Source organism: Dasypus novemcinctus, chromosome 4 (assembly GCF_030445035.2).
Source record: "Dasypus novemcinctus isolate mDasNov1 chromosome 4, mDasNov1.1.hap2, whole genome shotgun sequence".
Lineage (NCBI taxonomy): Eukaryota > Metazoa > Chordata > Mammalia > Cingulata > Dasypodidae > Dasypus > Dasypus novemcinctus.
The window spans coordinates 56,987,600-57,013,276 of record NC_080676.1 but is presented as its reverse complement, the minus strand read 5'-3'; the positions used below and the strand labels follow the sequence as shown (position 1 = coordinate 57,013,276).

General features: G+C 37.8%; 2 pseudogenes; both read right to left on the bottom strand.

The window, feature by feature from the left end:
* Window positions 1–8,786: 8,786 nt before the first annotated feature.
* On the bottom strand, window positions 8,787–10,637 carry LOC101414393 (DNA-directed RNA polymerase I subunit RPA43-like; annotated as a pseudogene).
* An 11,491-nt stretch (window positions 10,638–22,128) lies between these two features.
* LOC101410898 (complex I assembly factor TMEM126B, mitochondrial pseudogene) lies at window positions 22,129–22,708 on the bottom strand (annotated as a pseudogene).
* Between the last annotated feature and the right edge of the window lie 2,969 nt (window positions 22,709–25,677).

Here is a 25,677-nt window from a genome sequence, read left to right as displayed (position 1 = left end):
GAGTGCGCCCATAAGGAGAGCTGCTCAGCACGAAAAAAGCGCAGCCTGCCCAAGAATGGCGCCACACACACGGAGAGCTGACACAGCAAGATGACGCAACAAAATGAAACACAGATTCCTGGTGCCACTGACAAGAATGCAAGCAGACAGAGAAGAACACACAGTGAATGGACACAGCAGACAAGTGGGGGGGGTGGGGGGAAGGGGAGAGAAATGAAAAAAAATTCTTTGCTAAAATGTATTAGACTTAACAATTTTATGAGGCAAACTTAAAAGCTTAAGGAAGTTTTGATTTTGTAACCCTAATGAATTGAATATTAATTTTAAAGCAAAATTAAACCTCTTAACAGTATCATCTGTGCACAAAAGCTACTCTCAAATGCATAAAAACATCCTCACCTTTAATGATATTCATCCCTTGAGCAGGAATTCTGGTGTATGGAATACTTTCCTATTAACAGGCTGGTTTTCAGGCATTTGAAATTGGGAAGATAAAATCTCAGTAGATTCAGTCAAAAGAGCCAAATTGGTTGGGCTTTTAGACACCACCTGATTATTCTCTTATTTTCTCTTGATTCCTTGATAATTGTGTGGTTCATGACGTCTTTCCCAAATAATGAATGGCCATGATGAATATGTTACTTTTGTAAGTTAGTCTTTCTAGCATTCATGGGCAAAACATTACACCTCTCATTTTTCTCTTTTCTCACAAGCAGCTGAACAGACTGTTTAAAGTTTATCTGAGTAAGGAACAAAGCCTGGAGTTTTAGAATGCAGGGATGTGTCCGAAAACTTGGGAACTAAGTGAAGACGGGATTATAATAAAAGTCTGTATGTCATCTTAACTACAATTCTCATGAAGAAAATCATTAGAGCAACATAGGCTTGTGTATTTATAGCTGTTTTTTTTTAAACTTTAACAAGAGATTAAAAAAGAAAGGAGAAAGGGAAGTGGATGAGACTTTCCTGTGATCGTAAAGCCTAAAACAGTAGACTTCAAAGCTTCTGAAGAAACCATTCCTGTAATCCTCAGCTTAATTCCCGTTAAGTACTAACTGGCAAGGTAGATTGGAATAGCTTAAATATTTACTAGGATTCCCAGTAGGAAATTTATAATAGCTGCAGTGACCATTGAGATAAATGGAGGTCAAGATTTTCTTTTCCCCAATTATTTTCAGAAATCCTTGTTTCTGAGAGCTAACAAAAATTCTTAATGATACTGATCATTAGTTTCATGGTTTTGCAAATTTATTATACATTTATTTGTTCACTTATTTATTCATTCTTTTATTCATCAAATTTTTGCAGGCCCCACTATGTGCAAGAGTCTGACTGGAGTTTCTAGGGTGGAATTAGGTTAGCCCCCTCCCCTCCCGCTCCTGTGACACTGCTGTTTCCATCCTTAGGTCCACCTTCTCTTCGCTTTGCCACCTTAGCCTGGTTCCTCTCCCGATGAGGTCGCATCCCTGAGAGTTTTACTTGTATTAGGCATTATCCTAATAGGCTCGGGAAATTAGTTGGGACTGAAAACAAATGATAATACTAACACCTTACTTTTAATAGCATTTTGTAATTTACACAGTTCCATTTGAAGTAGCCCAAATTGTTAAATCATACATGTGATTTAAGTAATAAATGCTACCCATTTCTTTGAAATTCAGGTTTTATAAAGTTAAAATATAGTGGGGTAGGTTTACAGCAACTGAGTTTACTTTATAGAATTTCATTTGTATTTATAGAGATACAAAAGCTATTTTAGCTATGTAATCACTGGTATCATAGAGGCCAATGCTCCTAGTTTATACATTAATCCTTTAGAGAGGTGAGCAATTTTTACAAGTTGCAGCAATTCAATAAAAATGCATTATTCTAATAGGCATTTCACAGAAAGTGAAATATAAAAAGCCAACATATGTATGAAAAAATATTCAAACTTGCTAATAATCAAAGAAATGCGAATTATAACAATGTAGTAGCACTTTCAAGTTATCAGGTTGTCAAATATGTGAAATAACAGTTAATTGCAAGTGTGTCAAATAGAAACTGCTAAGATATGCCCTCATTTAATCTTTCTGAAGCACTTTTGGTAACTTATATTATGAGCCTTAAAAATATGCATGCCCTTGACCCAACAATTCAACTTCTAGGAATTTATTCTAAGATAATATATATATATATATATATATATATATATATATATATATAAATGGTATATACTGTGACACTGTTCATAACATGAGAAAATATAAAAATGCAAATGTCTAAAAATAGGATCTTAATTACATAAACTATAATGCAGCTATTATAAAGGATATTGTAGAGTAGTTAATGACATGGATAGATGTCATATAATTAACTTCCAAAATATCACATACCATATCATTCCTTTTTAATTCTACATGCATAGATATATGCATGGACTGAACAACAAATATTAATAACAGCTATCTCTGAGCAGTTTTATTATAGGATACTTAATTCTTTTTTTTTTTTTAAAGATTTATTTATTTATTTCTCTCCCCTACCCCCTCCCCAATCCCGGTTGTCTGTTCTCTGTGTCTATTTCCTGCTGTCTTCTTTGTCCGCTTCTGTTGTTGTCAGCGGGATGGGAATCTGTGTCTCTTTTTGTTGCGTCTTCTTGCTGTGTCAGCTCTCCTTGTGGGCGGCGCCATTCTTAGGCAGGCTGCACTTTCTTTTGCACTGAACAGCTCTCCTTACGCGGCACACTCCTTGCGCATGGGGCTCCCCTACGCAGGGGATACCCCTGCGTGGCGCAGCACTCCTTGCGCGCATCAGCACTGCGCGTGGTCCAGCTCCACATGGGTCAAGGAGGCCCGGGGTTTGAACCACAGACCTCCCATGTGGTAGACGGACGTCCTAACCACTGGGCCAAATCCGCCGCCTAATTCTTATTTTTGTATTCTAAATCTTTGAAGTGAAAATTTATCACCTTTGTAAATAAAAATATGACTTAAAATCATTATAAATGTAGAAATATAATAATCCTAATAATTACCAGTGTGATTTAAATAGTAGTTGTGAAACTTTTTGGTCTTGGAACTCCTTTATACTCTTAAAAATTATTCAGGAATCCAAAGAGTTGGTTTATTTGGGTTCTATATATTTATATGTACTGTGTTAGAAATTAAAACTGAGGAATTTATAAAATATTTATCAATTTATTTAAAGGAACCCATTCATGCTAACATTTTATAAAAATAACTGCATTTATCTTAAACTATATTTATCTTAAATATTTAGTTAAAAGAATGGCATTCCACCTCTTTGCAAATCTGGCTTAAGGATGATAGGATTCTCATATGTGCTTTTGCATTTAATCTATTGTATTACTAATAGCATATACCATGTAGCTGCTATACTGGTGAGATATACTGGTGAGAGAATGAGAGTAAAAAGACAAATAATGTATTTATTATCATTATGAAAATACTATTAATTTGAAAATAGTATTTGTATGAAAATTCTGAAAGAATACCCTAAGAGCTGCTGACATAAGGTATTGCAACTAGGTGGTATGAAGCAATTAACAATAATAAAAAAGACAACAGTATTGAGTATTTGCTCTGTGCCAGGAATGTTGCTGAGAGTTTTAAGATATGCTCTTGTTAATTCTTAACACAACCGTTAAGAGCTAATTATCATTATTACCCCCATTTTATAGAAGAGGAAGCTGAGACAAAAAGAGAACAAGCAACGTGATTACTGTTTTGTCTCCAGTGCTGGTGCCCTTAACTACTACATCTAATGCTTCTCTGGCTTCATCCCACACCATTCTGCAAAAAGATGGCAACTTATAGGGACTCTATCCTTCACAGTATCTAGAAGAGCCTCTAGGTGTGCTTATTTGGTAAAATACCCGACCTTAACTTTCACGAATTATAAGAAGGCAAAGTTGAGAGAATGGTAGAAAACATTCCTTTAGAATTCCATGCATTATGTCATCTTTCAAATCATAGCCCATGCTACATGGGGGCATAGGAATTTCTCTTCCCTTGGCCTTCATGCTGCCTGCCTACTTCCGTTTTGTTGTTGTTGTTTTCCCTCTGCCAGGTACCCGGTTGCAGAGATTAAGCTGGTAAGTGCTGTTCACCCTGCAGTGTTCATGCCGGAAGGTAGAAGTGAGCCATTAAGCTTTTTTAGAGTGGAGCCATCCACTAGAGACATAAAATTCTCTCGTACCAGTACTGAACTACTCTGAAGGCATAACTTTGATTAGTCCATTATCTAAAAGCATGGCCTAATGTATACTAAAAGCAGCATTTACTTTAAAACTAACAAAGTTAAAAAGACAATTTATTTTAATATTTGAAATGATTTTTGCATGCTATACTTTACCTGTCATCTGTGTTTCCAAGAAATGATACTTTTAGGCCATATATTAAAAATATGCAGTTATTGCTCCTCTTTATGACTGTGAAATATATCGAAGAGATGGAGTCACATCTGCAAAATCCTTTCTGTACATTTAATAAAAGTTATATGGTTGAGATATCTGTCCTCTCTCTCCTCCACCTTTAGTTTTAGTGACCTAGAAAAGTTTCTCTATATCCAAATCACCAGGTAAGAACCTTCTCTGCTCTCATTGAAAGTAGTCAGACTTAGCTATGCTGTGTTTCTATTAGTGGTTTCATTCAGTAGGATATTAATTCTTAGAATCATGCTTCTAATCATTTCTATCTCCCTCATCACACACATGTTTTATGAAGGCAAGGAGAGTGTTTTCTTCAGTCCCTGGCACATAGTAGTAAATTCAATAAGCATACTGAATTGAGAGTAATAGAAATAATTCTCAAACCCCCTTCCTTCCTTCCTTCCTTCCTTCCTTCCTTCCTTCCTTCCTTCCTTCCTTCCTTCCTTCCTTCCTTCCTTCCTTCCTTCCTTCCTTCCTTCCTTCCTTCCTTCCTTCCTTCCTTCCTTCCTTCCTTCCTTCCTTCCTTCCTTCCTTCCTTCCTTCCTTCCTTCCTTCCTTCCTTCCTTCCTTCCTTCCCTTTCCTTTCCTTTCCTTTCCTTCCTTCCTTTCCTTCCTTCCTTCTTCCCTTGCTCCCTCCCTTCCTTCCTTCCTACAATGAACATTTATTGAGTTCCTCTTATGAGCCAGACACCACGCTGAACACAGTACAAAGTCATATATTTTATCTCCCCTGAACTTCAAGAAGTCCGCAGTGAGTAGGGTTGTTCAGTCAATGAAATTTGCAGATCAGCGTGAGATAGTATCCTGAGCACACTCCTGTCTTGCTGCCAAAAATGTCACAAAATGACAGAAAGAGTATTTTAAAGTGAAAAATCAGTAACTATGTTGAGAATCTAGAAAGAGTGCTAACAGGAGGACAGAAATCATGAGGAATTCCTAAATAATATAATAGCATAGTAATAACTATCATATAGGATCAGATCATGGATGAAATATCCTGCAAAAACTGGGATGCAAAACATGCACAAGAGTACTTATACCAAGATAGGAACAGTTCTGGGGAGGCCCAAGCTCAGAGTGAGTAGTTACAGGAAGGAAGGGTCCCTGTGCCCATGAGCTGTGCACAGGCAGCCGTCCCTGCAGGGCAGGTCCTCCCTTGGTGCCCATCACGGGCAGCAAGGGTGATGGACCACAGACTAAAATGAGGGTGCTCTGGGGCCAGAAGGGCAGGGATTACTCTCGGGAGTTATTCCTCTCCTCCCAGGAATGCTGGGGAGCTTCCACCCCCAGAAAGTAAAACATCAGTGGGCTCTTGGCTGTACACCCTGTCTTTCCCCCACAATCACTGAGGCAGGCTTACAGCAAGCAAGTGTACAGGGATTTTCAAAGATCAGCCCTCATTCTCGGAGGGTTCCTAAGTATCTGAGTGATACCAAACCAACAAACAGAAAAATTAACCCTTGAAAAATAATAGCGCAAATGGAAAATGTTTAAAATAAGTTCCATCAGGCACAGCGTGATTCGGTTGATCATTGGAGGAGCTTTGCTAGGTGGCTGCGACAGTCAGAGCAGTGGCCTAAGACATTGGCTTTGGGTAGAAGAAAATGGCCAGAACCAAGCAGACTGCCTGCAAATCCACTGGTGGGAAGAGCTGGCCACTAAGGCTGCCCAGAATAGCGGCCCTTCTACCTGCGGGGTGGAAACCCCCCATCATTATGGCTGTGGCATTTGCACTGCCGGAGATTTGTCATTACCAGAAACAGGCCAAGTTTCTGATCTGAAAGCTGCCTTTCCAGAGGTTGATGAGGGAGATGGCGCGGGACTTCTACACTGACCTGAGATTTCAGAGAGGGCCGTTGGTATGCGATCGGGAGGCTGGTGAAGCGTGCTGGTGGGTTTATTTAGGATGCTAATTGGTGTGCCATCCACACACAGTCACCAGCATGCCCAAACACACCCAGTTGGCGCTCCAAATATGGGGAGAGAAGGCTCAAGAGAAGGCAGGTTTTACGGTGTTTTGTAGTAAATTCTGTAAAATACTTTGGTTTAATTTGTGACTTTTTTGGTAAGAAATTGTTTATAGTACTTTGCATTTGCCTTTAAGTCATTCCATCCTTCACCCAGGATGAATGGGAAGTGGTTGTCCACAGACCTGGGTGGTGGGAGCGCTGTTGCGCAGGAGTGACCGTTGCTAATATGCAGGAGGGACAGGTGACATTTCTTGCTGCTCATGATGCATGTGTGTGTATGTTAATGGCTTGCTGGGTAGCTATTAAGGTACTTGACTTGATAAATGTGTACAGGGCCCTTTTGCAATAAAACTGGTTGTGACTTGATCTAAATTTTTAACATTTGGGACTAAATCTGACTGTCTATCACTGTGATAGAATGTAACCTTTTCAAGGATGAAGATACAAGTCTTAATCACCATGTAACTTAGTTTCCTTAAAAAAAAAAAGGAAACCTGGCAGCTGTAGAATACACTATATGCATTATTAATTGCTATTTTATATAGTGTAGTGTCAATATTTTTAAATTAGATGTTTACATTCACATGTGTTGGGGAGTCTTATCATTAAGGTGTATGTAATTTTGGAGTCAGTTGGTTTTCTCCTAACTAGACTACTTTGATGCTATGCTGTATTGTTCCTTGTGTAAGTCCTTATTCTACCACATGTCAACTAGCCATCTAGTTGATAATTCCCACACTTAAAGGGGGATTTTATTTATAAGGACTCTAGAATATATAAATTATTCATACCAGCATCTTCTGTTACTAGTAACCTGAACTAGTTAGTGCAGTTTTTCATTGTGTTGTGGTTGGTCTCATAACTAGGTTCAATTTTTCTCTTTTACCAAGAGGAAACAATAATGAAGTTCTTTTCCTTGTGGAGTTTGTAGTATAATAACCCTTAGAGTAAACTTGCTGTGGGAAAAGGGCACACAGCTCCAGCTAACTGAACCTCTGCCAGTTAAGATGTTGGGTTAGGTGACATCTGGTATACCATCCTGGGGAAAAACACTTTTATAGAGATGGCCATCAAAGTATTTTTTTTTATTTTAATATTTTATTTAATCTACTGTATCAAAGATACTATGATTTCAACAACATACAATTATTAAGTTTACATTTTTTTCATACATCTTCCAAATCTATTGTGCATTTTACATTAAGAGTAGATCTCAATTTAGACTAACCATATTTCGAGAGCTCAAAGCCACATGTCTGGAAAGACACTGGTTTATACCCTTCCACTGTCTGATATATCTACTTGAAGACAGAGTATGATTGTCTGTTACCCTCCAAACTCGATGTCCTATCACTATAGATTTATATCTAGATACACAACTAGCAGAATTTATTATATAAAGCCATGTGAGGCCAGTACTATGTCTGGTACTAGATAAACAGCAACAAATATGGCTGGCATTGGGACTTAATTCAAGTATTCATCTATCTGCAGATAACACAACAGTAAGTGGACAATCAATTTTCTTTGTCTTCATAACACAATTTCTAATTATTGTCTATATTTTCTTTTTTATATGTAAACTATGTATATGCATCTGTCTCTCCTATGATGCTCCATAAGGGAATGAACTACATCTACCTTCTTTCTCATTGTATGCAGAGTAAATGATGAAATATTTGCTAAACTAGCTTGTCATTTTATAATCAGTGTTTTCCAACTAGTCAAGATATAGTACACAGTTTTCTCAATTGAAAACGAACTGTTGTTTTCTTTTTAGAATAATTTCTAATAGCCTAACCTAATCATTAAAAAGTAATCTTGAAATTTCCCACTAGTTTGAATCATGTTTATTCTGTCTTCATCAGACTCTTCCTCCAACATACAACAAAAGCGGACTGATGGGGACACAAATGAACAAGTACACGTGAAAAGCCTTTTCTATTAACATAAAGAAAACACGACCCAGACACCTGGAAGCAAAGAATAGTTACTGTCTCCCACCATATGGTCAGTAGTGGCACGATTCTTAAGAGCTCTGATACTTCAGAGAATTCTTTGGGAGATCAAGCTAAGTTGAACAACAAAAATATAATACTGCTGGAGCCATGATAAAGGAAAATCTACAACTGGTGAATGTCCTATTCTAAAAAGTGAAATAAAAGGGCATGCAATAGCATGAGAAAAGGTGAAATTCATTAACCCCAAAACAACGCCAAACCAATTCTTTAATGATAGGAATAATACTGTATTAAAACGTGATTTTGCTAATCTTGAGATTATAGATATAATTTCATTTAATATAAATGAAATGCATTTCATATCAGTTAAAATGTTTATATATCTATTGTGTACAAATCAAACTTTCAAAAACTGAACCATGTTTAAAATGCACTAAAGAAAATTACATTTCTCTTTTTTAGTAAATGTTCTAAAATTGAGGTAACTTCAGCATCCTCATTGTGTTTTCTTTTCCTTTTTTTCTTTTTATGGTCACTTTGGTAACCACTGGAGTCACTGCCTTGGAAAGCAGGGTCTTGGTCCTGATCGTCTTGGTGCTTTTTCTTCTTCTTTTTCTTTTTTGGCTCTTTCTCCCAGAGGCCAACCACATTATTATTTCTCTGCAGATCTGCCTCTATCTTTGTGGCGACACCTGCAAAATCTTCCAGCTCTGTGGTACCATCTTCCACTTCACAAGTCTCCGAGTCTTTCTTCTTTTACTTTTTCTTCTTTGGAGGTTTTTCAACAGCATCTTCAGTGCTGTTTTCCATTAATTCTTTAGAAAGTTCAGTGCGGCGGCTTGCTCGGTCGGTAGAGGTGGGGTCTGGCTGCGGACGAGGGGTCGGTCCAGCTTTGGACTAGAGGTTGGTCCCACTTGGGACTAGGGGTTGGTCCCACTTGGGATGAGGGGTCAGTCCGGCAGCAGACGAGGGGTCGGTCTCACAGGGGTTGCGTGGTTCGGCTGACGGGGTCGCCCGGCAAAGCTGGCGACGAAGGGGTCGCCCGGAGAAGCAGGCGATGAACTGGGGATAAGGGAGGCCAGGCCCTTGTCGGGGGCTCTCAGGACTGGAGGGCGCACGGCAGAAGAACTACCGTGGAGATGAGGTAAACACGCAAGTCCACTTTATTGAGGGAGAGGCAACAGTTTTATAGGGGCTGGGGAAGGCTGATTGGTCGAAGCCACGCCCTGTTCTGATTGGTTGCCGGCGAAAGGTCAGTGGGCGGTACTGGACGGGGGAGGGGTGGTGATTAGGGATTGGCTGTCGCTGTTGCTGGGGGAAGGGGCAGGGTTTAGGGATTGGTGGCTGCTGTTGCTGGGGTGGAGGGCAAACTGGAGTTTCCTGCCCACGCCTGGCTGTTGCTGCTGTCGGGGGGAGGGAAAAGGGCAGACTGGATTTTTCCGCCCTGCGCCTGCGCAGGGAGAAAGAAGAAGGGTGCCGCCCCACAGGCATCGTGTGGCGCCATCCGGGAGGAGGGGCGGCCGCGGAAGCATGGCTGCCGAGAAGGGGAGACCCGAGGGCACTCTGCGCCCATGCCGAGCTCCCTTCAGGGGTGGCGGTGAGTCCGACCAGCCACCCTATTATGGGGGCAGCGGCTTGGCCTGCCACGGCTGCTCCCCCGCCAGGCCAGCAAACCACACTTCAGCCCGAGGGGTGACCGCAGTTCAGAGCACTTGGATTGTAAACAAATGATATTTAATTTTCCCTGAATAAAAAAGACTCTAGCAGCATCTGAGTCTAAACGAAATACTTCAAATTCTAGGTCATCACCCATGTCACTCACCCATCTCTAGGATCTGCCACTGCTCAGACAGCATCTGCTCAGGTTTAGGGATGGATACATTGAAACACCCATCTACTAAACAGCCAATGTGGCTGGAAGATGGTTTATTAACTACACCCATAAGCTTTTGCCCTGGTTCAGGGCAGAAAATAACAATCTACTTCAATGTTAAGATGAATTTGACCCTGATCATCATAACTATCTCCTAGTTCACCTGCTACTTTGACGTTGTCATTGCAATGGGGACACCTAAAAGGAAAAGAAAATACTCCTTTGAGTTAATTTCTGCCTGTGGTTTTCCTAAGTGGAAACTATACCAGCACTCTCAGAACAGCACAGAAGCTCTGCAAGGAGCTGTCCTCGGACGCCCGTGCATTTCCTATTGAGGGAGACAACATGATGTGCCTCCAGTGAGGCGCCGCCAGTGAGCAGGAGAAGCGGGCAAGCGGCATTGCAGGTCTGCACCTCCAAGCAGGGCACCCGCTAGTTCCAACAGAGGCCACCTTTGGCCCCGGAGCCCCTTAACAACCCACAGCCATGAGGATTGTCCCAAGGTGGCTTTAAAATGTATCCTTCTATTTAAGTTTATACGTCAATTATGTATACTGACTAAATTTACAAATAAACTTGCTTATTAAAATAAAGTACAATTAATTTTCAATGAGAATTCAAAGAGACTACTGCATCCATTAAAAGTAAACAACTAGAAATTTTGAAGATTAAATATTTGTCACAAAAGATGAATTTCCTTAATAAATGAAGCGCTCTTTGAAATCAATAAAAAGACCAACAATGCATTAACTAAATGGGTTAGAGGATACAAATGTTCTTAAATATTTGAAAATATGCTCAACTCAATCAGTAAGAAAAATGCAAATACTAAAACTACAATTAGTTGTCATTTTTTACCCATAAGATAAGTGACATTTGGATGATTTGGTAACACAATGAGCAAGGAGAGAGTAAGAAAATAAGCTCCCATACATTGCTGGTGAGAATAAGATCAGTGCAATCTGTTATGAAGAGTATTTAAAGCAGTTAGGCAACACATATCAAGTTATAAAATGACTTTGACCCAGCAATTGTACTTCTAGGAATTTAGTCTACAAATCTGCAAGCACACAAATAAACTTTTAAGCATGTTTGTACAAATAGTAATTTCAGCTTTTCCTACTAACACAGTATTGGAAACAACCAAAAAATCTACCAATAGGACACATGTTACATAAATTATAGTATGTCCATACAAGGGAAAACCATGCACTAAAAAGAATGGCGCAATTCTACTTTTGGGAATTTATCCTATGGATATTCTTATATATAAGTGATGTATTTGCACAAATATACTTGCAAAATGAGTGAAATTAAATCTGAATGAGTCTACTTATTGCAGCACTGTTTGTCACTGCAAAAAGTTAGAAATAAACCAAATGTCCATTAATAGTGGACCAGTTAAAATATAGTACATTCAAATGATAAGGTTCCATTCCAGTGTAAAAGCAAATATAGCAGCTCTGTGGATAAGATACTGAAAGATACACTGTTACATGAAAAGGCAAATATATATTATGATATCTTATGTAAGTAAGGAGCCAGAAAATATACACATTTATATAGCTTTTGCATGCATGTAGAAACCCTGGAACAATGTAAGAAAATAGTGATATTGGTTCCTTGATTCAATTAGCAGTGCTGGAAACTGAGCAAATGGGTAGCAAATGCCAGAGAGTTTTCACTGTATATCTTAATTTAAAATTTTTTTTGAAGTATATGAACATATTACTCCTTCAGTGAATATATCACCTCTTGAACGACAAAAAAATACAACAAAAGCCTGGTTTAAAAAACAAAGCACCTTTGTATGTATTTATATTGAAAATACCCAAGATATACTGCTAATAGACAAAAGCAAGATAAATAAAACACAAAATACAGAACAGTGTATTGCATATGATATCATTGTGCTTTTAACCAGAAAAAGCCTAAGTCTAAGTGAATGAAGGCTACTTATGCACAATCTAACTTTGGAAGAATACCTAGGAAATTAGTAAAAGCAATTGCCCTTGAGGAGAGGGAACTGGAAGGCTGAGGAACAAAGACAGAAGAGAGATTTATTTTTTACTGTATTTCCCTCTCTACCTTGTGAATTTTTTCTACATGTGTGTATTACCAATTCAAAAGTTTAAGTTTTTCAAAATTGATGTCAAAATCAAAACCCAATAGATGAGCTGAATAGCATCATGAAAATATGTTAGAGGAGCTCATTTCTGATTCAATCTAAACACTGATAGAAAAAAAACATTAAATATGTATGAGAAACATAAGGGTAAGACTAGAAAAATAGAAATAGAATGTATGTCTTTGAAACCATGCAGGAAAACCAAAAGAACAAATCCTTCTCCTCCCAAAATAATGTAACCATTTCACTCTACCACTAATGAATACAGCAAAGGGAGAATATAGAGAAAATAAAAAGCAGGGTCAACAAAAATTAAATTATGATGGCAGGACGAAGTCCAGGCATGTATGTAATCACAATAAATGTATTTCTTCTATTAAAAGACTATCTCAGCTTGGGTAAAAAAAGAAAATACTACTATGTTCTATTTATAAGATGTATCTAAAATAACATTACTTAGAACATTTGAAAATTAAGGGCAAAGAATTCATACCAAGTTAATGCTAACAGAAAGGTAGCTAGTGTTAAATATCAGACAAAATAGTACCCAAGGAAAAAAATCAAAAGGGACAAAGAGAGAAAATATTGAGAAAATGAAATATCCACAAGAAGAGATAATAGTCATGAATATTATGTACCTAACAACAAAGCTTCAAAGCATATAAATTGAAAAAAAGTTAAAAAGAAAAAAATGACCAATCTGCAATAACAGTGGGAGATAACTCCATAGAAAATAATAGAACAATTAGACAAAAACAAGAAAAGATCAAGAATTTTAAATAACACCGCTGACTTGGTTGATATATGACTTTGTATCCAAAAAGCAATGAATACACTTGTCTTATCAAATATTTATAGCATAGAAAATTAACCATGTATTAGTCTATAAAGAAAATCTCTACTTAAGGAAAGTAGAAAACATACAGAATTTATTCTCTGACTACAAAGCAATAAATCAGAAACCAATAAGAAAAGAAAAAAAATCACCTATCCACTTAGAAACTATAAACTATTCTTTAAAGTAGATCGGAAGAAAAGAGGAAAATTCTGACATTTCACTGTAATGCAGAATTGACTTCATTGCACTAGTACATTGTGTAGCCAAGGCAGATAAAGGGTCATTTAAGCCGCTGTGGTTTTGAGGAGTACTGCCAAACGTAAACCTTCCTTGTGGCTGCACTTTTATTCCAATAAGGCTAAATTGTAGGAAATGTCAGAGAAGAGGCCACACAGAAATTTGTCATAACTGGACTAACTATAGTCACACACATATCAATATTAAATTGTCAAAATAATGACAATGGTTTGAAAAGTTAGAGACATATTTGGAAAGAATTCAAATGAAAGCAAAATCTCTAAGTAGATAATAGCAACTTACCATGATAACTTTCCTGATAAAGTACTGCCACATAACTGGAATATTAACCAAAAATGCTAGGATAGGGATTAAGTTCACAGTTTAATATTTCTTAATGATAAAACCATAGTCAAATGGCACCCTTGGAAATTGGAGCAAGAAGTTCACCAGTGGATGAAACATATTTAAAATTTCAGATCTGGAGGCACCTATGCAGATTATTCACCACCACCATAGCCATCACCAATTTTACAGTCGAAAGGACCAGAATTTGGGTCTTCTCTTCCCAGCCAGTGTTCCTTCTACATTTCCCATTCCTGCTTAATGTGACCTTCAGGTTGTTTTCATTCTGAACCGTAACAGCTTAATGAGTCAAGTGTCCCTTAATAAAAATACTCTGATAAGTTTGATTGTTCAGTGATACACTTTCTAAAAAAGTGAATCAGAAAATAAAATATGAATGTTTCTCAACGTATGCTCTGTAAACCCTGGAAAATCTGGAAGATTGTATAATTGGCACCGTTCACTTGAGTTCCATCAGTCAGGGCCATTTAAGGGGATTCAACAGTGTTAATTTTTCAAGTAGTTAAGAACCTCATGATGTGAAAATGCATATGGCAAGCTTGAGCAAAGAAAGCAGCTTTTTGCTAGGTCTGATACTGCCTGAGGCTGGCATGACACTTGTGATGATCTCTCTTACTTATCTGATTACAAAGCATGATAAAGAAGACAGGAACATCTTTTAACTGCAGGGGAAATTTCAGCTCTTCAAGGAAGAAGCTAGTACCATTAACAGTTGTGAGTGGACACACACAGAGTTTTTTCTATTGTTTTGTTTTTCCTTTCTCTTCTCTCTATGGCACCCCCACCTGCCTCCATCAGAGTGAGGAGAGAGGCACATAGAAGACAAGTTTTAACCTTATATATATTTTAATGTATATTGCAATGACACTAATTAAATGAAATTAGTTTATAAGTAAGATCTACCTCTATTATTAATTTTAATATACTTGCTTTCCCTCTGAAACTTTCTTACCACATCCTCTCTGGGACAGCACAGAATTCTGGGGGAAATTATTGAACAATTTTCTTCATATTAAAAACATCTTAGGTACTTAAAAAAACTAATGGGAAACTGTATTCTGCTAGGTTATTGTTTAACTTTATAAAATGGTTTATTCTGTATAAATTGCTCCACAAATGAAATGTGCTAGACATTTAGAGTTCCTGTCTTTTAAAAAATTATATCCAAGTCAAAATTGACTTCTTTGCAACAAATTATGAGTATTTTTGAATGTAATACAGGGATTTTTTTATGATATCAAGCTGTAAATAATCAATACATTATAGACACTGTTAAAAATATTCTACCTTTAGTTCTATAAAAAAGCGAACTCTTAATATAATTCTATTTTATATGGATTTCTTTCAAATGAATTGGCTTAAATCAATTTCTAAAAAGACTGGTCCAAAAGAAAAGTCATATTTTTTCAAGTAGGCAGTATTTTAGAGTATAAATGCACCAGACATAGAGATAAAAGATTGGGAATTAAGTTCTGGCCCGTCCACCATGTATGTAATTTAGAGGACGTTACTTACGTGATTTCCCTTGACTGTAAAATGAGGCTAATAATATTTAATTCATTGGGTTGTTGTGAGGGTTAAAGAAATCTACTAGACCTTTAGTTTCTTTAAAGTAAGCATATTTTTTTCATCTTTTCCTTCTGATTTAAAAAATAAACCATGTTTGTTTTAGATACATTCACATATCAAACAATCCACATAATTCTTTTGATTTTTGTTTGAATCATTATCCCTCAGTAAACTCTCCTAAATGGTACAAGTGGATTGGCAGGGACTAAAATATTAATTTTAATGTACTTGCTTTCCTTCTGAGATCTTCTAAACACATCCTCTGTGATTTTCATCTATCTACTATTTTCCTATTGGACTTAATGGAAACTCATGTAAAATATGGTCTAATATCCATGTTAGTGACCCTTGCTAGTGAAGATGTTCTAAACCTGCATCTATTAATAGTTTTCAATTACTTCTCTGGCCTTGTCTTCTTCCACTCTGCTCCCTGCTCACTATCCATCTCTTTGTATCCTCGATCCTACTTAACCTTTTAGTTCTCTCCATAATAATATCATCAATTTTTTAAAAATTTTACTTGTTTTTTGATTATCGCTTGTCATCCTTCATTAGAATGAAGCTTTTTTGGCACCAGGGACTTTGTTTTGTTCATTCAGTTGGTTCTTATTAAATATTTGCTGAATGAATGATTAAATAAATGAACAAATGAATTGGTAGCATAGAAAGGATTTCAGAGTACTTACTCTTGTTATCCAGATCAAGACAACTCAAAGAATGCAAATATTTTCATGTTCAGCACCTCTTACTGTTATTTGTATTTAGGTCTGTCTTTCCTGATAGTGAGAAGGTCTTTGGGAGTTGGTGACCACCCTATATTTATTTCTCTGCCTTTTTCTTTCATCCCTTACTCATTCTCTTAGTCCTGGGATTGGCACATAGTGGGCTCTCATAGTTTCATTAAACAAATCACAGCAAGGCAATCCAGGAGAACTTTTGTAGTAGTCTACCCTAATTAAGGTATGTCAGAAGGACATTAAATTTGATATGGCTATGCTATATATACCATACATTTTTTTTCAAGAATTAGAAAAAATTCAGTTGGCTATTTCAGGGTATTTCTGTTCTTGCTTACAAAGGTATCTAAATAACCCTTAATTTCCCAACTTCTGTCCTTAGCCCCAAGCATGGTAGAGCTAGAACTACCAAGTCTCCTACAGAAGAAGAAATCTCCTGACATATGTTAGCATTAAAAAATGGTGGGATTTATGTCTAGCTTTCTTAAAAGGCAATTCGGGGGAGATAAATTTTTTTTTGGATTAGCTATTATGAGCCACTTTTCTTGAGACAGATTCCGTGAAGAAGCAATTAAAGGTTAGCTTCATTTTTGTACATGTATGCACACTAGCTCTTTCATAGAATAAGGATGATTTTTCTGGGTCAAAGATTTACCTTATCTTTTTTCATTAATGGTGAAATATTGATTGTCTTGCAATGAAATTACAAGAACTCACTGTGTAGAAATTAATATATACATTAAAAATTTCAAAACTTTGGGCTTCCTATGTAAATTGATGCTTTGAGCCCAGCATCGGTGTCCCTAGCACTTTGAGCTGTTTTCCCAACAATGCTGTGGGAGCCCCACATGAAAGATAACTGCTTGGGGCTGCAGGTATGGAGTCTGGTCTTTCTAAAGAGTAGATATATGTTTGAATCTAATTGCTAAAATCTGGATGCATGTCTGGGAAACATCCATGAAAACTGCTTTTTTGTTAGTGTGGAATGGCTTAGAAATCAGCATGTCTGGATTTTCTTCCCAATTCTTGTCACTTACCTTCATTTATTCTCTCTGGATCTCATCTGTGTTTAAAAAAAATACCAAATAAAAAATTAAACAATCTTAGTGTTTTAGAACTTGTGACACTCCACTCCACTGTATGAATCATGTCCATAAATCCCCACCTTTCGATTGCTGTACCTAGAAGATTAAGTGATGTTTTTTGTACGAGAAAATTAATTGCCATAAAAATATGCATAGGGTGTTCCATAGATTATATGATAATTTACTAGAAGTGACTACTTGTTTGCTTTTACTCTAAAGAACGGCCAGGGAAGCAGATTTGGCCCAATGGTTAGGGCGTCTGCCTACCACATGGGCAGTCCAAGTTTCAAACCTGGGGCCTCCTGACCCGTGTGATGAGTTGGCCCACGCACAGAGCTGATGCACACAAGGAGTGCCCTGCCACGCAGGGTGTCCCCTGTGTAGGGGAGCCCCATGCACAAGGAGTGGGTCCGGTAAGAAGAGCTGCTTAGCATGAAAGAAAGTGCAGCCTGCCCAGGAATGGCGCCGCACACACGGAGAGCTGACACAAGATGACGCAACAAAAAGAGACACATATTCCAGGTGCGGCTGACAAGAATACAAGCGGACAGAGAAGAACACACAGCGAATGAACGCAGAGAACAGACAATGGGACAACGGGACAACGGGTGGAGGGGGTGGGAAAGGGGGAAAAATAAAAAATAAATCTTAAAAAAATATATATATATATTTATTTATATATATATAAATAAATTTATTTATATATATATAAATAAATAAAGAACGGCCAGATAACCTGTTGGATCATGCAGCAAAGAGCACCTGGAACATGATCACTGTTCTGCGTGATAATTGGGCATCTTTATACCTCTGCTTGCTTCGTCAGGAACATTCATTAATTTTTAAAAATACATTTTTTATTTATTTTTAAAAGATACTTAGATTACATAAAATGTTACATAAAAAATATAAAGGATTCCCATATGCTCCACTCCTCATACCTCCCACTTTCATAAGCAATTTCTTTCATTAGTGTGGTACATTCATTGAATTGATCGACACATTTTGGAGCACTGCCACTAAGCATGGATTAGAGTTTACATTGTACTTCACACTCTCTCCCACTCAATTCTGTAGGTTATGGCAGAATATATAATGACCTATATCCGTCATTTGTGATGTCATTCAGGGCAATTCCAAGTCTGAAAATGCCCCCATATTACACCTCTTTTTCCCTCTCCCTGACTTCAGCACCTCCAGCGGTCACTACCTCTACATCAATGATATAATTTCTGCCATTGCTAGAATCACAGTAAGTCTATAGTAGAATACCAGAAGTTCACTCTAGTCCATATTTTATTCCCCAGTCCTGAGGATTCTGGGATGGTGATGCCCAGTTCTCCTCTAATTGAGAGGAGTCTTTGACCGTATGGCTGATGGATGAGACTCTCTTGCTTACAGTTGTAGACTCTCTTGGTTCCTTGGTGTGGTAATTGTCCATCCTCACCTCCTTGTTAGTTGTCCTGGGTGAGTCCAATGAACTGGAAAGTAGGCATTGCAACTCCACTGAGGCTCAGAGTCCAACTGGCACATGGACAGCCCAGAGATTCAAGTTCCTTGGATGTACAGGAATATTTACTATTGACTGAGGCAACAGAAGTTGGAAACATTCTTCCAGTGACATTATCTGGAATATCAACAATTCTGCCATCTGTTCCTTATCATTTGCATCAATTTTTATTTGTCCTTTAAAAGGGAAATGAGCAAGTGGAAGACCGCATGATTTCTTCAGTCTTGGATTTTTATTTCCTTTTAGCCAGTCAAATGAGCTTAGCTTTGAACCGGCGATATGTGGGCCACCTTAGAATGCCTCTATACAATCTTTGAGTGAATTCAGTTTTCAGAATGGCAGAATGCAGTTTGTGCCTAAAAGTATTTGATGAATTTATCTTCCAGCTCCCACCTCCCCATCTCCATATAGTTATTTTGATACGCTTACTCCTAGATGGTGCATAGTGAAACTAACACCATAATATCTCATCAGTAAATCTCTAAGGTGGAGATAAGGACCTTTAATGATCCGTTAAACATGCCAGGTACCAGATGAATCCAGGAACATGATACCCAACTGCATTCAGTCACCCAAGCCAGAAACCAGGAGATCATTCTTGACACCTCTCTCTCACTTACTTCCCACAACCAAATAATCCCGTCCTATTGACTTAACCTTCTACACGTGCACTGCAGCAGTCCTTTCCAACTCCAAGGCAACTGTTACTGTCATTTGGGTCTTTATTCTGTTTGGAGTTACAGTTGACCACCAATCCCTACTCTCTTAGTCTAAATGCCCTTTCAGTTCATCTTTTAACCCAGAGACAGAATTATCTTTCTAAAATACAAAACCATTTCTGTCATTAATATATTTTAAGTCCCTAAACAGATGTTCACCACATAAGAGAATAGTGAGTGCCTGGCACATAATCGGTGCTCAGTACATATTTGTAAAATGAAAGGAAGAATGATTCCATTAAGAGAAAGCCCAGAATACTTAGCACAAGCAATAAGGCCTACCTCCTATTTCTTTATTGCCTGCAGAATACTATGCATTCCACTGATCATATGCAAGGGGATTTTAGGTAGTTCATCAACAAATATATTAATAGTTACTTTAATAGTTACCTATGTATTTTTTATGAGGTAATTTCTATTAATGGCAAGTATTACTGACTTCCCATATACAGAAATGATACAAAATGTACTTTTGAAATAAACATATTAGTTTATAATAGTTCATTTAATGAAAGGATATTAAATAAAGAAGAGGATAGATGAAATGGGGCTAAGGACAACATTGAAAAAGCAGCATGGCAGTCATAGCTCATCTCACTGAGATGTAATTATTTGCTTACTTATCTGTCTCCCATTTTAGACCATGAGCGCCCTTAGGGCAGCGAAGACCCTTTCACAATGCTGCGCACATGGTTAAAGTAAAATACACATTGAATGAATGAAGTCAGGCAAATCCAGTTGGATATTTCCAAGGCAAGGGCCTGGGTTAATGTCAACTGCTCGGTGGTGCTTAGGTAAAATGGCAATATAAGTAAAGATAACACTTTCGATATCCAGCCTTTGAAATGCTCCAGTGACTATTTAAACATCCATTTGGAAACAGACTTAAACCAAGTTTTATTTTAGGTAGTGTCTATATAATACCAAAACGTTTCAGTAAAAAGTGAAAAATTCAGTCAGTTATCTGCATGGTCAACTTTCAGAATGCCAAACATCCAAATAATAGAAAATATTTAGAAAATTCAATCTTTAACTTTCATCATAGGTTTCCTCTTTGGTGCCAGTTGTAAGTTCTCTTCAAATAAAGAGTTGTGGTCTGAAATAATAACTCTAAATTCTACAAATTAGATTAAAATGAAAAGCACAAAATATAGACAAGATGCATTGTAAGTGATTTTATTAATGGGTGTTTGACCTTACATTTATCCGACCTCTCTCCTATCTTTTCCCCGTCTCTAAATTCATATAGACTTGTGGAGTACAAAGAGTTCAAGTGACTTTGACGGTAGGCTGATCTCTTCATTTAGTGAATAAAAACCCTGGAGCTAAGAGAGGTTAACATGCCCTGGTCTTAAAACTAGATTAAGGCAGAGTTGGGACTAGAAATCAGATCTTTTGGTATCCAGACCAGTGTACTTTAAGGAATGCTGTCATTCTTTCCTTCAGCATTCCCTTCCTCTCAGTCCTTGTAATTCTTATCCTTGAATGGCCCCCAATCCTTAAGCAGTTAGTCTTTATTTTGTTTGCATTATTAAATGAGCTGAAGAAAGACACCTGCTTTCTTGTATAGAGCTCTGAGCATTTTTCTCCCTAATGGTCCATTTCCGTAAGCAAGTACTCCCTAGAATGTCTTTGAAAGATGGCCATGTTATATAATTATTCAATTACTTTAATATTCTTTTGGGGTAGAACTAGCCAAAGAGTAGGTCTTTCTGGCACCTTACCCATCGGGGTAGAATCGGTGAAGTAAGATACAGGTCTTTGTTGTTAAGAGGGGATCTCACTTAACAAGCAATTCCATCAGTCTGTGGAGGGTGCTAGGAGGAAGACTAACATTGTTCATCTTTCTTAGAATACAAGATCTACTTTTTAAAAACAGTCTCAAGCGATTTGGAAATGCAATTCATTCTCAGATCTGGAAGGAAAACTGCCTTGAAGAATATTTTAAGGTTTAAATGAAGACACTTAAAATGAAATTTCCATAAAGAATTTTAGATGACATACTTTAAATACAATATCACTGAAGTGAGTGAGAAGCCCCAAAAGGTGGGTTTGAGAGGTAGACAACGGTGTACATATCCAGAGCTCTCTCTACTGGGTAACTTGGACCATGGTGCAGGACCGGGTGCTTTATTGGGGGACTGTTAAGCAGCTGCCCGTGGCTTTCTTGTTTTACCCTGCTTTTCCATCTGTTTTACCTGTCTCTATTTCTGAATAATTTATTTCACCATCTGCATAAATAGGACACCTAGCTGAAGGCTAACTCTTACACCTAAATAATTTAGAGAAAATAACCTCTTTCATCTTTATTAGAATAATGTAATGACTTTCAAGAACCAAGCCCTTGAATAAATAACTCTTGGGAGCATTTCTAGTATCTTCAAGTATTATTCTAACAGTTTAAAAAGTTAATATCAATCTATTTTTTACTGTAAATGCCTCCCTGTTTTTCCCATATAAGATATCAATTCTAGTGGCTGTTTTGGCTGGTTTGTGTTGTATGTCTTCATTTAGAAGATGTCATTGGTGTTTGTTTTTTTAATTTATTGAATTATTGAAAATTTATTGAGTACTTACTATATACCAGGCAGAAGATACAAAAACAAGTTGTCTCTCCTGATTTATATTTAACACGTCAGCACTGTCCAACTCCTCATCATAAAAAAATCCATTCTCCTGATTTAGTATTCACTCATTCTTTCGTTAATCTTCATGTGTGGTTTTCTCAAGTGTACTTTCAAATACTGCATGTTGCAGACCATTAAGTATTTCAGTGACTGTCTGAAAGACTAGAGGAATCTTCGTTGCTTTCACCTCTGTTTGACAAAGCAGCAGCCAAGAGAGTAAATCCCTCCCTTTTTGTGGCAGTGGAACAGCATGAAATTTGACTGCAAGACACCCATTTTTAGAAGCAGCACTGGGACACAAAACCCCGTATCCTAGTGAACTTCTCAGAACACAGTTCTCTTGGCTTATATTACCTGACGACAAAGCATCAGTTACAAAGAACTTATAAGTAACTACAATAGACAAAAATGGAAGTGTAGTCAATGATGCACTTGTCTCCAAAGCATTGTGGTTAACCTTGAAGCAGGGTCTGAAAATGAAGTTTGCCAGTATTCCGAAGGAACCAGCTGTTGTTCCAAGGAACAATGATCCATACATATTTAAGGTGTTTTGTTTTCTAAGATACTCAATTTTCGCCCCCATCATTTCAATGATTGTTGGTCTTCTGAGTTTTGTATCTTCTAGGACTGGGCTGACTATGCATATATGCTGCCATCTTGACATCTGCATCAGTAAACGGAAGGTATCTTGGTGGAATGTTCAATGCTTTTTCTCTCCCTATCTGCTCCAGGTTAGGTCTTTCACAAATTTACAGCAGTCTCCATTTTAACAACTTTTATAGTGAAAGACATATACTAAATTTCAAATTTTGTGAGTATTGGGCATGAAATTTGGATTAAACATAATGAACACAGAAGACAATAAGTCAGTGGACTCGATTTTCAGTAAGCACAAGAATCACCATCAGGAGCTTGTTTAAAATGCAGTCTCTTGTTCTCCCTCATGAGATATTTGGATTAAGTAGAAGTGGGGCTAGGCCTAGAAATCTGCATTTTAACAGAACCTCATATGTTTTTAATACTGGTTGTCATCCGCTTCGTTGAAATCCCCCATTACCAACAGAGAAAACTTCCAGGCAATGCCTGGAACTGCCTCTCCTACACAGTCTATACCCTCAGCTCTGTACAGGAAAATAGTATTATGATCATAAAATCCTGAAACAGGTCAGCAAATATTTATTGAGTGCCTAGTCTTTGCAAGACACTGGATATAATGAATTGATTGTCTTCATTACATGCTACTTATTAAAGCAGAGAAATAGACTGGTAACTTTCAGGAAGACTTTTTACAAGTACTGAAATGTAAAGATTTAAATCTAAAAATGCACTAGTCCAACCCACTCAACTGGCCACCACGCTTATACCAGTAGGAGCACATTTATGTAGGTTTAGAGTTTGCAGAGCATTTTACGGTTTTGTAGTATTTTTATGTATATCATTTCACCTGACCTTCAGAATTTTATTCAACATAAATCACTTAGGCAGCACCTGGCATATGACAGGTCCGTGGGAAATCAAGATATAGTAATATCCTCAGGATCCAAAGTGTAGTGGGAGGTCAGGACAAAATAATTTAAAATCAATTTAAAAGCAGAATGGGCGTGTCTTAGGAAAAAAAACTTAATAAAAGGCATACTTAATCTAGCCGGAAGTTTTGGGAAGGCTTCCCGAAGGAAGTGAAGATCTGAAAGAGGAGAATTTGTGGTGTGGGTGGGAAGGGACAGGAGCAGGGAAGAATTCCACGCTAGAGGAAAGGCCCGTGCAAAGACCCAGAGGCAAGAGAAAATGAACTGTATATAATTAGGACTAGACTTTAGGCCTCCTGCTATGGCTCTGCCACTTCCCATAGGCACTGGGGGCTTAAACGATTCCTCACGGCATGGACTTGAAGCTGTTCTCCTTTGCTTTTCAAATCCCCTTTATATGCAGCATCTCAGAGGAGTCGCTAAACATTTCCAGGCTGCAGACACACCACCCAAGTTTCTGCCTACTATGGGCCTTCCCCAGCTCTCACGTGCGCAGCGCCTACATCCCTCAGCTCAGCACTGGCCACTGCCTAGGCGCCACCATTTTGGCTGCTCAGAACCACTGGTGTTTGTTGATTATTATGACTTGATTACATCTCAGCAAAAATCCTGCTCAATGTTTCACTGCCTGTAAGAAATAGCAGTATCTTCATGTGCATTTTCCTAACAGTTTACTTCAGTAAATGCTTAGACTCATTTGCAAATAGACAAAGCATTGTAGAGCAAACATTTTATTAAGCATGAGCTTTGCTTTTGCAGAGGCTTTCTTTTTTTTTTTTTTTAATTTTTTTATTTTTTATTGACTTTGTAATAATATTACATTAAAAATATATATGTGAGGTCCCATTCAACCCCACCCCCCCACCCCCCCTCTCCCCCCCCCCAACAACACTCGTTCCCACCATCATGACACATCCATTGGATTTGGTAAGTACATCTTTGGGCACCTCTGCACCTCATATACATTGGTTCACATCATGGCCCATACTCTCCTCTATTCCATCATGTAGGCCCTGTGAGGATTTACAATGTCCGGTGATTACCTCTGAAGCACCATCCAGGGCAGCTCCATGTCCCGAAGACGCCTCCACCTCTCATCTCTTCCTGCCTTTCCCCATACCCTTTGTCCATTATGTCCACTTTTCCCAATCCAATGCCACCTCTTCTATGTGGACACTGGATTGGTTGTGTCCATTGCACCTTTATGTCAAGAGGAGGCTCAGATTCCACCTGGATGCTGGATGCAATCCTCCCATTTTCAGTTGTAATCACTCTAGGCTCCATGGTGTGGTGGTTGTCCTTCTTCACCTCCATCTTAGCTGAGTGTGGTAAGTCCAATAAATCAGATTGTAGGTGCTGGAGTCTGTTGAGGCTCAGGATCTGGCTATCACATTGTCAGTCCAGAGATTCAAATCCCCTAAATATATCTTAAACCCCAACATTAACTGCACCTCCAGCACATTAGCATGAAAGTCTTATGAAGGGAGATCCCATCTGAGTCCAGATTCATCACACATAAACACCATTTCCAAAGAGGGGCCATCTGCCCTGGTAGTTAACCCCATCGGCCATGACCATAACTCCCATGGGTCTCTTTAGCCCTCAAAGGAACCAATATCTGGGGGTTGTATCTGCTTTATCTGTCTCTCTGACTTGCAGAGGCTTTCTTGGTGACACAATTATTTTAAATTTTTGTTCTTTCTGTGAAAAATCGATAGTGGTACAAATTTGTAAATTGAAGATAAGTACTCAAAAATATATCAATTTATTAATGAATAATCTTATGAATTTTCAGTCACTCATATTTCAAAGATGTCAAGAATGAAAAGTATCTCATAATCAAATCTCTGTTCAGCCGCTAACCAGCTTTGTGACTTTGGGTGATTTACTTTACCTCTCTGGGCCTTGGTTTCTTCATCTATTAAATGGAGATAATAGTACCTATTCTATAAGCTCTAGTGTAAAGTGCAGCTGTGTAGCTTTTAAGTGTTGAATAAATGTTACCTTTATTTAATATGTATTCAAATTTAAAAATTGAAATGGGTTATTATTTTGGACATCTTACATAGATAAAATTTAAACAGTTTTTAAAAATTAAT